The sequence below is a fragment of the Cebus imitator genome, unplaced genomic scaffold (genome assembly GCF_001604975.1).
Source record: "Cebus imitator isolate Cc_AM_T3 unplaced genomic scaffold, Cebus_imitator-1.0 Scaffold553, whole genome shotgun sequence".
NCBI lineage: Eukaryota > Metazoa > Chordata > Mammalia > Primates > Cebidae > Cebus > Cebus imitator.
In genome coordinates, this window is record NW_016107868.1 from 1,222,612 (window position 1) to 1,234,837 (window position 12,226).

Here is a 12,226-nt window from a genome sequence, read left to right on the forward strand (position 1 = left end):
TGAGCTCCCCAGGACAGAAACATGCATTATTCTTCACCATGCCTAAGTGAGCCCAAGTAGCAGTGCCTAGTGCATGGCTGATGCTCAGCCTTTCAGTTGAAAGCAGGAAGTTTTGCCCTGTTCATTCACCTTGGACCCTTACATGTCATATGCCTTCATCAAGATCCAGGTCAGGACACATTTTCTCAAGGAGACCTGTGCTGGTCAATCTCAAAACAGCTGATACCTCCCGCTGAATTGCCTTCACTCAACAAACAGCCATGGGGGCCTGCTTTAAGCCAGGCACTGTGCTAGGGAAGGTGGTAAAAAACACAGATGTGTTCTTAAATTCAAGAGGTTGGAGGAAACAGAAAAAAAAAAATCAGTGCATTGTGCTTTTGAAATACTTTCCTGTGTATTTTTCCTCCTGAGCGGTCTGTTTTGTTTTACCTGTGGTTTCTTTCCGTTCAGTCCCTTCCACTGTGAAGCCTCTGGAAGCTTAGAGTCTCAGGGAGATGATCACAGGTACTGCTTGGAACAAGCATTTCAAAGGGTAGGGAGGAAGAAAGAGAGAGAGAGAGAGAAATGAAGGAAAAGAGGGAGAAAGGGACTGAGGGAGGAAGAGAGGGAGGAAGGGGAGAAAGAGAGATCTCACGAACAGGTCTTGCCTTTCTCTGTCCGAAGCAGGTCCCAGGAGCTGTTTATAAGTCTTGTCTATGCTAATTGGAAGTCAGAATTTAAACTAGACTGGACTAAGTTTTAAAATATAGATGACTAAATATTTACTGGATCTCTCTAAACTATCTAGTTTCTGGCTACCCCTACAGATGGTGACTCAACAAAATGAAAGCATTAACTGGAAATATTAAAACTGGTCCATATTTGTACAACATGGGGTTGGACTTCTTAGTCAAACCCACTATCTGTACTCTGCATGTGGTGAGGGAAAAGTTCCCAGGTACTTCTTATATGGCTTGAGTGACTTTTTAGAAACCATATTTCTTTTAGAAATCACCACTTCTTTTTAAAGACCTTATTGGAGGTTCAACTGCATGTATCCTAGATGCAAGATCACAATTGTTCAATTGTTCTAAGAGGTCTCATGCACACAGTCTGTTCAACAAATATTTATTGAGTGGGTGAATTTGTCAGTTGCTTGTAAAGAAGGGAAAAGTCTATTTTTTAAAGGTTAGTTTTCTCGGTAAGTTCTCAGTAACTATCGTTGCAAATTGTACGGAAATGCAGAAATGCCGGTAATTTGTTTTCATACTTCACCATGAAATAATTTCTCAAACTCTCTATTTTTGTTTTTTAAAAAAGTCAAGGAATATAAGATACAGATTTGGGAACCAGACAAATCTCGGCTCAAATTCCAGTTCTGTTATGGAATAGCTGTGACCCCAATCAAACAACCTAACTTCTCACAATCTTGGTAGTCTCAGCCATAGGAAAAAAAAAAAAAAAAAGGAGGGAGGAAGAAAAAGAGGGAGGGAGAGAGAGAGAAAAAGGGAGTGAGGGAGAGAAAGGAAGAAGAAATAAAATATCCTCCTTTAAGGGTCGTTTTCAGGGAAGGAGGATTAGAGACAATTTAAGGAAATATCTAATATGGTTTTTAGCACCCAAATGAATAGTAAAAAAAAAACAAAACCCTGATAATTATTACTATCATCATCAGTGCTATTGGTTGATTTATCATCCTTGAAATAACCACAATTTTTTTCTGAAAAGATGCAATTGCTTCTTTGTCTCTGGTCATTCCTCATATTACCTTCTTTATTGCACTCATTGCGATTATGGTCTGATGACACTAGAGACTGGTAAACTGATCTCTGCCTCCAAGGGATGGATATCTTCCCTGCTCTTCATCATGTCATTCACTTGCTTCTGAGGAATGGTTCAATGGCTCTTCATTGTCCTCAGCAAGAACCTTACTTTCCCATAGATGGCTTTGGGAGGGGAGGGGTGGGGAGTGGGTGATGAGTATGTGAGTCATCACCTTGTAGGGGATTGTGAAGATACACAGCACCAAGGCATTCATAAATAGCATCAATGAAAATTATTAAGTGCCTTAGTCAGTAACCTGCTCATCAAGTGAGCTGTGGGCCACTGTAACTGGAAACACCAAAAATCATCATAAAAGTGTTGAAAATTGTTGAGGATCCTGAAGCAAGGAAGTAACCAACTCCAGAGCCAATGTGTAGGGCAAGAATATGAGGGATACTCTGAAGAGGAGGGAGGCCAGGACAAAATAAGAAGCAGAATCCAGACATGCCCATAGCTGGTACAAAGATGGACCTCTCAGTCTCCTGGCCTTCTCACTAATTCCTTAATGAAAAGAAACTCTCATTTTGATAACTCTCTGCACAGAATTATTTGTTTGTCTATATATCTAGGCTTGAGTTAAACTCTAGTAAAATGTTGATAGTTAACATTGCCAAATGTGCATCAGCTTGTACTCAGCAAAGCCGTGCAATTCGGGACTTTATGAAAACGACAGAGAACTGCTTCAGGTGTCATCAGAAGAGGGAACCTGGACAGTGTGGTCATTGCCTGATGATTTGTGTCAACATTTCAGTACCCAGAAGACACATGATGTACTTTGGGTCCCTCCAGAGGCTGATGCTGAGCTAAAGATTCAAGTGTGAGCAGTTTATTTGGGAGGTGAGAGTTGTATACACTGGTAGGGAAGCAGGGATTGGCATAGGGAAAAGAAGCATAGAGTAGGGGATTAAGCAGCTTCCACTGGGGGAACTCTGGGAGACACGTGGAACCCCACCCAAGGGATAAAGGACCTGGGGGTATTTATACACCAACTCCAGGGGTCATTGGTTGAGGGCTGCTCCCATGGGGCATTAATTCCTTAGTACTATTGATGTAAGGCCACCATATTTCCAATTTTTATTTTAAATGAAATGAGCATTGTGTACAATAAAAGGTAAAGAAAGGAGAAAAAGGTGATGGGAAGGGAGTGATTGAAACAAAATGCCACAAAACCCTAAAGCTACCCCTTCCTCATATCGAAGTCCTGGGCGCACTCCTTTCTTCCTTGCCACACACACTCTACTGCATTTTCAGCACCTGGTGCACATTAGAAATGCAGAGCTCATCAGAATGTAAGTTTTTCAATACAATGAACCTGCTTATGTAGTGGAAAAAATCTTCTAAAAGATTTTGACAGGAAACCCTTAAAAATTTATTTTTAACTGTCCAAGTCAAAATGTAAATTACAGTGCTTAAGAAAGTAAAGAATATATACCAACCAAGTATTTAAGTTTGTGTGTGTGTGTGTGTGTGTGTGCTTATAAACACAGCTCTCCTTTCTTATTATGTGAGATTGAGCAGAGATCAAGCACCTGAAGTTCTAATTCTGTCCCAGAAAAGCATTCCCTTCCCAGGCTGTCATGTCACATGCTCAGACACCCAAGTGAGACTCCATCTCCCCAGATGCACGAGAGCCAGTTCTCTCTGCTCGTCCTCTCCTAGCTCTCATCCCTGGAAGACATTTTGGGAGCTGTGCCTTTGGCTCCTGTCCAGGGAACAGTTATTTCCTACTTGTGGCCCTGAAGAGTTCATGGGAGCCTCCCAAAATATGTTGCTCTCTTCCCAGAAGTAGTTTTTGTCCTGGGAGACCTGAAATACATAAAAATTTAAAATCAGTTTCCACTTTGAGAAAGGAAAATGAGTGATTTATTGATATTAGAGCCATTGGCTTGCTGCTTGCCAGAGCAAAAGAAAACCTCTCTGGCTACATGCAACTGTGTATCCTGGGGCTTAGGCTTCCAATTACTTTTAAAATAAGGAAAAATTCTTAGCTCATATCATAAAGGATCCTTTCTTTTCTGGTTCATACTACCTGTCTCTTGTGTGGAGAAATTCAGTATAGCCATGAAAAGACAAGGACTCAAACAGGCCATTGTAAATGATGGAGAGCTTGGACTGTGCCCAGTGCAGATGGGTCATCACTCTTTTGGGGAGATGCTAAGCCCACATACTTGGGCTTGGGAAAAATGGCAAGATTGCTCCCCAAAATGTCATTTAGTCTTAAAGGGAGTGACTTTAATTCCTGCCTTTGATGGTGGAATTGTTGAATCCTCTGAAGCATGCACACACACACACACACACACACACACACACACACACACACAAAGAGAGAGAGAGAGAGAGAGAGAGAGAGAGAGAGAAAGAGTTTTCCTTTAAGCTTGGAATTTGATTTCAAACTAGAAGAGAAATTTTTGTTGCAGAGACAGCTTATAGATAAATCCTCAGACTGTTTGGGAATTTCAGCACTTTGAAAAATGAGAATGTGTGCAGGGATTGTTTTTCTTTGCTGTGTCTCAGTCCCTTTTTTCCCTCCCTCATCCATAATTCCAAAAAGAATACCCTTTTATAAGGTCAAACTTTGTATGCATTTAGGTTTCATGTCAGATTGTTAAGGAGAAACAAATTGCTTCATTTTGTGCATGCACCATATTTTAAAAAAATACACACTTTGAAACACATTGTTAGAAAAAAGTGAATTATTACATGACTGAGATCATAAAGGATAAGGCTGGGAAAAAAGATTTTTCTTGTGAACATAAAGTTCATTACTAACTGATGATCCCCACATAAGTGGTTTAAACATTTCCCACTGTTGCTGAAATAGTAAGTTGTGCAAAGATGAGCATAAAACTGGATATTTGTTTTCATTCTGAAATATGATCTCCTTGCCACTTTTGACCTTAAATGGAGTTTCTGCTGTCTCTGATTCACTCTGTTTCTCTTGTGCTCTCTGTAGTAATGTGCTGGGTGGCTCAGATGTGACTGTGATACTGTTTTCAAATATCTGTGGCCAGAAGTAGTTACAATATTTAATGTTCGCAGATTCCATATCCTTTTTTCCAGTACTCCTATGTCTTAAATAAAAATTCATTAAAATGTTTTTATTACAAGAACTAAGAAATGATTTTAAAAATGCATGTAGAGGAGATTCCTTACTTAATAGTTCATTTTATGACCCAAATACAAGGCCATGTGGAAAATCTTCCACTTATCACCTCAATCTCTTCTACTATGGAGCCCATTCTCATTAATTCTGGACAGTTCTGTGAAGAAAGGGGATAGTGCAAAAGGAGAGGCAGAGGACAAAAGATGATTAAGTTTCAAGGTTGGCTGGCCTGACAAAAGTGTCTAGCCCAACCCCTGCCTCCAAAATGTACATGTGTGCGCCTACAACATGCCTAGCTTTGTAAATACCACCACTGACATTTAAGGGTAGAGGACTCTCTTTTCTTGTATTACATAAATGAATGAAAGAATTGTTTTTCTTAGAATCTGGCTAGTTAACATTTATAGGAGATTCTTTAACCCCATTTGACATCACAAGTTTAACTGTTGATTAGGTTATTGTCTGTCTGTACCTGATACCTGTAAGCTACATATAGACAGAGAGGCTTATGTTTTATTCCCTGCTTTATTGCAGACACTTTATTGCAGACACATACTACAAGCAGTATGTTAGTGCTTGATGTAGTAAGCAAATACCTGTGAAAAATGTCTATGAATGTGCGTCTGCTCATTTCCAAAGTTCAGGCCTTTGGACATAGCTACCCAAGTAAAATTTAGGTAGTAAAATTAAAGCATGGTCCCTGATAACTATGTCCCTTAGTCATGAGCTATTGGATGCTGGTGGCTGTGATCTACTGATGGGGTCAGCTGAATATTACATGGCCCTTTTTGCCACACCTGGTCAGCAGGTCAGTCAATTTTAGATTCTTAGAATTTGGGTTCATAAATTCTCTGGTGGAGATCAGAATCTGCATTTCAAAAGAAACGTTCTGGGAAATTCCGATTTACAATTAACTTTGACTGACCTAACAAATGTGATTCATGAACCGGGCAGCACTCAGAACCAGAAAAGGTTCAGAGAGCCCAGCAGTGTGAGTAGTGAGTTTTTATAGGCCATATTCAGTTGCAGAGTAGAGATATCACCTGACTTGGCTACATCCTTGATACTACCACTACCTGCATGTACATACCTCAGCGCTAGAAAGGAAAATGGACAACTAGCATAGGCCACCCAAACCTAGACATGCCAAAGGAGTCGCAGTGAAGGCTTCTTTTTAGTTTTGTTTTGCTAAGAGTTTTCAACTTTTTAGTCATGAATAAACGGAGACTTCCATTTTATGGTTTTTGTGGATCTATTGAAATGATCATATAACTTTTCACCTTAATCTGTTAATGGTGTATATTGCATTGACAGAGTTTCTAGTGTTGATTCAGCCTTATTTACTGGGTTAAACCTTACTTTGCCGTTGCATATTTTTACTGCTGAATCCAGTTTTCTGCATTTTATTTGGGATTTTTGCATTCGTGATTATAAGTAAGATTAGTCTGTAATTGTCTTTTTTTGTACTGTTCTGTCTAGTTTCTATATCAAAGTTCTGTTATTTTCAGAAAATTATGTGGGTAGCTGAACCTTTAAAATATAGGCTCTGCAAAGATTTGCAATAGATGGGGAATGTTTGTTCCTTGAAGTTTCCGAAAACTTGCCAGTAAAACAGTCTGGGCCTTTTGCTTTTGGAGAGTAGTATTTTGATTTCTGATTCAACTTGTTGAGTTGAATCAAGTAGTTTATTTTAAATGTCCTTAAAAATAAGATATTTGTATATAAGGCTATAATTTTACCTATAGGCATGATTTTGTGGCATTCCATAAGCCTTAATATATATGACCTGTGTCATTTATAATTCTCACTGTAATTTTTCTTTTTAACTCATATAGTAGGCTGAATAATGCTTCCCCCACACACATATATATATGCACTACACACACACACACACACACACACACACACACACCCCTCTGTATACAGCCTAATCCCTGGAATTTGTGACATGGCAAAAAGGCAGATTTTCCAATAGAGCCTCCAGAGGGAGTGTTGCCCTGACATCTTGATTTCAGGCCAATGATCATTGATTTCTGGTCTCCAGAACTGTGAGAGGATATATTTCTGTTATGTTCAGCTACCAAGTTTGTGGTAATTTGTGATAGTAGAAATAGGAAACCAATACACCTATGAATTCTTTGAAAGCACATTTGTAAGCTTCCTAATTGATATTTAGCCTACTTTTCATTCCATTTTTGCTGATTTCTACTTTAATTGCTTTTAATTGGAAACCATTATTTGCAACACATTATTTGAAATTTGTAGACAATTAGTCTTTGATCGATACATAGTACACTTTTATAAATAGTTTATGTGTACTTGAAACTAAAATATATTCTTCAGTTGGAGTTGTAGGATTGCTTCTGTATTTATTAGAACAAAGTTTTTACTATCCTGTTCATATTTTCTATATCCTTACCGACTTAGAGTCTGCTCAACCAACCGTTTATGATGCATACTAAAACATCCCAGTGGGTTTGTGGATTCGTCAATTTTCCCTTATAATTACATCAGTTTTTGCTTTTTGTATTTTAAGTCTATGCTGTTAGAAGCATACAATTTCATAACTTTTGTATGTCATTTCTCTGAGCCCCTGAGGCCCTAGTTCTATGTCACTGATGTTTTGTGCTCCTGTTCCATGTCATGTCACCATGTCACCAAGTCAGTAGGTGAACTGACAAAGGTCCTAGTCGAGATGTTGTGCCTTTACCTTTTCTCTTCTAGACTCATAGATTTGGCACCTCAAGACCCAGCCAGGCCCTAGCATCAAGCAGTGAACTGGCCTCTAATTCCTTTTTGTTTCTTGCATGTAGTAGTGCTACTGAGGCCAAACACTTGGTTAATGCTGCCGTCTTCTACACCTTTGGCCCTTTGTATTGTTCCTCCATCTGTGGTCCTTAGATGTATTTATGTGGCTTTGAGCCCCAACTGTGCCTTTTCTTTTCCAATATACTTTCATGTATTTGGAGGAGCGCCCAGAGCCATCCTGCCTGCAAATATTCCTGTATTGTTTAAACTAGTTCTAATAGGGTGTTCTGTTATTTGCCACTCAATGATAAGATACTATTCCCTCCATTTTACAGATTTAAAAACTGAGGTAGAAAAGCTACATGACTATCCCAAAGCCACATGGCTCACAAGAAAGAATCTGGAAAATTCATTTAAGTCACCTTGCTGCAAAGCCTAGGTTCTCTTTCTTTTACCATACTGCTTCCAAAAGAATGTTCCTGGAGTCTTAAAAAGAACAGGCCTTTTACCTGTACTTGGGCCAGCACAGCTGCATCCCCTCCTCCATTTGCTGCTGTCTACACCCATGAACCTAGCTTGTTGCATTGATGGCAACCCCATAGCCAGATTAAGCTGACATTGCCAGCTCTGGGCTTTTCTGATAATTCTTACTTTTCTGACTTTGTCTGGATCACACACTTCCTGCGTGCCTGCCATGGAGAGCACACAGCCACACTGTGTTCACAGGCCACTCTCTCCCAACCAGTCATCCATAAAACAGACTCCAACAGCACAGCAGGTCTCTTGAAAATAGGCTCCTCTGCAATGTCTGAATCTCTTTCCGCAAAAGCTTTTGAAGGACTCTCAAATGTGACTATACATACTCTTTATCATCAGAGAAAATTAGTACTCTCGCGTGCCTGGTTCCCCATCATGACTTTCCTCTCAGCCTCAACATTCAGCCAATTACAGTCATTTCAAAGGAATACATTTCCATTTTCTGATCCTTTTGTTTAATGTAACTGTCCCAGAATTCGGGCCAGGCAACATTCTTTCTTTTCCTTTCTTTCTTCTTCCCATTGACTTAGACAAGAAACTGCTGTATATTATTTTCCCCTTCTCTCTTGATAAGATGATATTCACCACATTGGCCAAATGAGCAGAACTGGAAGTTCCATACCCCTAAGAAACCTTCCAGTTATCAGAGCATGCAGTCAGCAGATATGAATACAAATAAGTTAAAATTAAAACAGCTCCAGGAATGTGCTTTCCAGTGTGTATAAATAGTTATTTCAACAATGAACTCTTTCCTGACTTAAAAAATAACATAGTAATTTATTTATAAAATTAGATTGATAGTGACCCTTAAGTACAGAAGTGAAGGAGTGTGTGATAATACCAGAATATGCAAGTAAGATCAGAGACATTTTGTTAATGAAATGATTGTATCATAGCAAGTTAAGAATGAAATTGGTTTCTCAAAGAGCCTTGCATGGAACACTTCATGAGATGGCTGTTCTCTGAACTAAGGTACCTGGCATTGAAACAGTCACCTCTAATGCACAATTCCAGATTCTTTCAGCCTCAGCTGTCTCTTCAAGCTAGCAACTGTGGTGTGACTGTTTCTGGGCAGGCTCTGCCCAGCTTCCTGCAGGTGCCGATGTAGTGCTTACACAGTGGGGATACCCAGGTCTGGAAGGTAAACCCTTGCAGAGGAATTTTATTTAACTGTAGAGAGAACCAGTAGATAACTGCCACCCCTTCCTTCCTGTAGCAGAGAGCCCCACACCCAGTTCATCCAGCTCTTGGAGACATCTCCCCAGAGGTGACTAGATCTAGGATACACATAGCACTGGCTCTCCCTCTGCTGGCCCAGTCCCTGGCCTTCTCTCAGGCTCCCTGAACCACAATTGCCAATGGAAAGCTTGCACTTAAGCCAGCCTTATTTCAGGCAAGTCCTGCTTTCTGGGAGACCCAGGCAAAACATATAGTTCCAAAACATTCTCACATGGGAAATTCCATGCACCATATCCCATTTCTGAAAAGTCATGTTGCCTATTAGCTTCCTAAAGGTCCTGAGGAGTTCTGCACCTGAACAGACAAGAAAACAAAACAATACAAAACCCTTGCTTACTATTTAACTTTGTTTACCAAATTATCAAACTTATTTTACCATGACACAGTTGAAAAACAGCTCTTCAAATATGGGTGTGTAAGAAACACACCTTGGCAAATACAAATCTAGAGCCTGCTATATCCACATTGAGGATTTAGGGCTGTTTCTGAGAGTTTATTTTCACGCGTACTTATAGTAGGTTGAATGATGACTCTCAGAAAGGTATTTCCATATCCTAATGATATGGAAATCATTCCATCAACCTGTGAAGTTGACCTTATCTGGAAAAAAGATCTTTGCTGATGTTATTAAGGATCTTGAGAAGAGAAAATCATCTTGGGATAACTGAAGTAAGCCCTAATTCCAAGGACAAATGTCATTATCAGATAAAGAGGAGGCAATGACACGGGGCACAGAGAGAAAGGCCGTGTGACTGACCACAGGGGCAGAGATTGGATTGATGTAGTTACAATCCAAGGAGTGGCTGTAACCACCAACAGCCGGCAGAGGCAAGGAAATCTTCTTCCCTGGAGCCCTTGGAGGGAATACATCCTGGCTGATAATCCTGATTTTGTACTTCTGGCCTTTCCAATTGTGAGAAAATAAGTTTCTGTTGTATTAAGCCACCCAGTTTGTGATACTTCGTTACAGCAGCTACAGGAAGCCAACATAGGTGCCTTGTGCCCAGTGGAAAAGACACACAGAAGGGACCCATCTTGTCACCCAGATGCCTGAATTTGGACTTGTTCGAGTACCAGAGTGCTTTCTTTGGGGACTTGTTTTTGCATAAAGAGATTCTGAAGCGGAGGTCTATTTTAGGGCAGAGCAGAAGAGAGGAGAGGAGGCAGCTAAGGGGGACCCAGGGCTTGGAAGACTCAGCTCTGCCTTGTCTAGCACGTGGGCACAGGGCACATCAGTCCATGACCCTGGGTCTGGGGTTTCCTCATTTGTGAAAGGTACTGAGTCATTGCTAGCTTCCTTTCCAGCTCCAAAGTTCTGGGATCAGCTACAAGAATCCTTAAACAACAAGTTCTTCCCATACATTTTATTTTATTTTTATTATTTTTATTTTTGAGATGAAGTCTCACGCTGTCACCCAGGCTGGAGTACAATGATTCGATCTCAGCTCACTGAACCTCCACCTCCTAGTTCAAGCAATTCTCCTGCCTCAGCCTCCAGAGTAGTTAGGATTACAAGCATGCACCACCCTGCCTGGCTATTTTTCGTATTTTTAGTAGAGATGGGGTTTCACTATGTTGGGCAGGCTGGTCTCAAACTCCTGACCTCAAGTGGTCCACGTACCTTGGTCTCCCAAGTGCTGGGATTACAGATGTGAGCCACCATGCCTGGCTTCCCATGCATTTTAAATGGTTTTAAATATACCAAGATGAGAGAGAGGGGTATGGGAGGGAGGGGAAAAAGCAAGTATCCTCTTGAATTATCAGGAACGTGATTAATACAGGAAAGTTGATTCAAACTTAGGCCCATCGAATATGAATGCCCAGGCAAGGCCAGCTCCTCTTCTCTTCCGCTTTGATTGAGTTAAACTTCAAATGACTATGGAAGCTACAGGTGCTTTTAAAAATTGGGGAAACAGCGGCTGAGTTGTCCTCAGTATAAATAGGCCATACCATTAATTATATAATGAACTGTTAGTTGTCTTCTAACACTTCACTTCTATGAGCTATTTCAGAAGAAACATATAGGCAGCAGCCTCTATTGCAAACCCTTTTGTAAATATAGATTTTCTGAACTTTCTGCAAAGCTGTGACTTCTGTTATCTCTGTGGTCTTGATGAGGTATTTTGAGGTGTCAGGAGCCCATGGGGAGATGGGACATATAAAACCCTAATGCAAAGATTCACTTACCATTAGTCTCCTTTTGGAAATATAAATGTCCCAATTTAGTGTTGCTTTTAAAACCTGTGACCAGCCAGACATGGTGAATCATTCCTGTAATCAATGCCAGCACTTTGGGAGGCAAAGGTAGGAGGAATCGCTTGAGCCCGGGAGTTCAAGACGAGCCTGGGCAACATGGAAAAACCCCATCTCTTCAAAAAATACAAAAGTTAGCCTGGTGTGGTGACACATGCCTGTAGTCCCAGGTACTTTGGAGGCTGAGGTAGGAGGATCCACTTGAGTCTGGGAGGTTGAAGTTGCAGGGATTATACCACTGCACTCCAGCCTGGGCAATAGAGCAAGACTCTGTCTCAAATAAATAAACAAATATGAATAAAAATAAAACCTTTGACCTATGACTATTTTAGAAAAGTTATAAGTTGAATTATATTCACTCTAGCTGTTTATAATTTACAGATAGCAAAGAGTGAACCTGCGGGTAGTTATTTGTGGCTGAGAAGCAGTCTCTTTGGGGGCCTCTGCCTGTGTCTTAGAGCAGGTTTCACCTGTGTGCCCACCTAGCCTTTCTCTCTATTGCGAAGCTGCACCAGGCTGGCCTTCCTGCTGTGCCAACCTGCC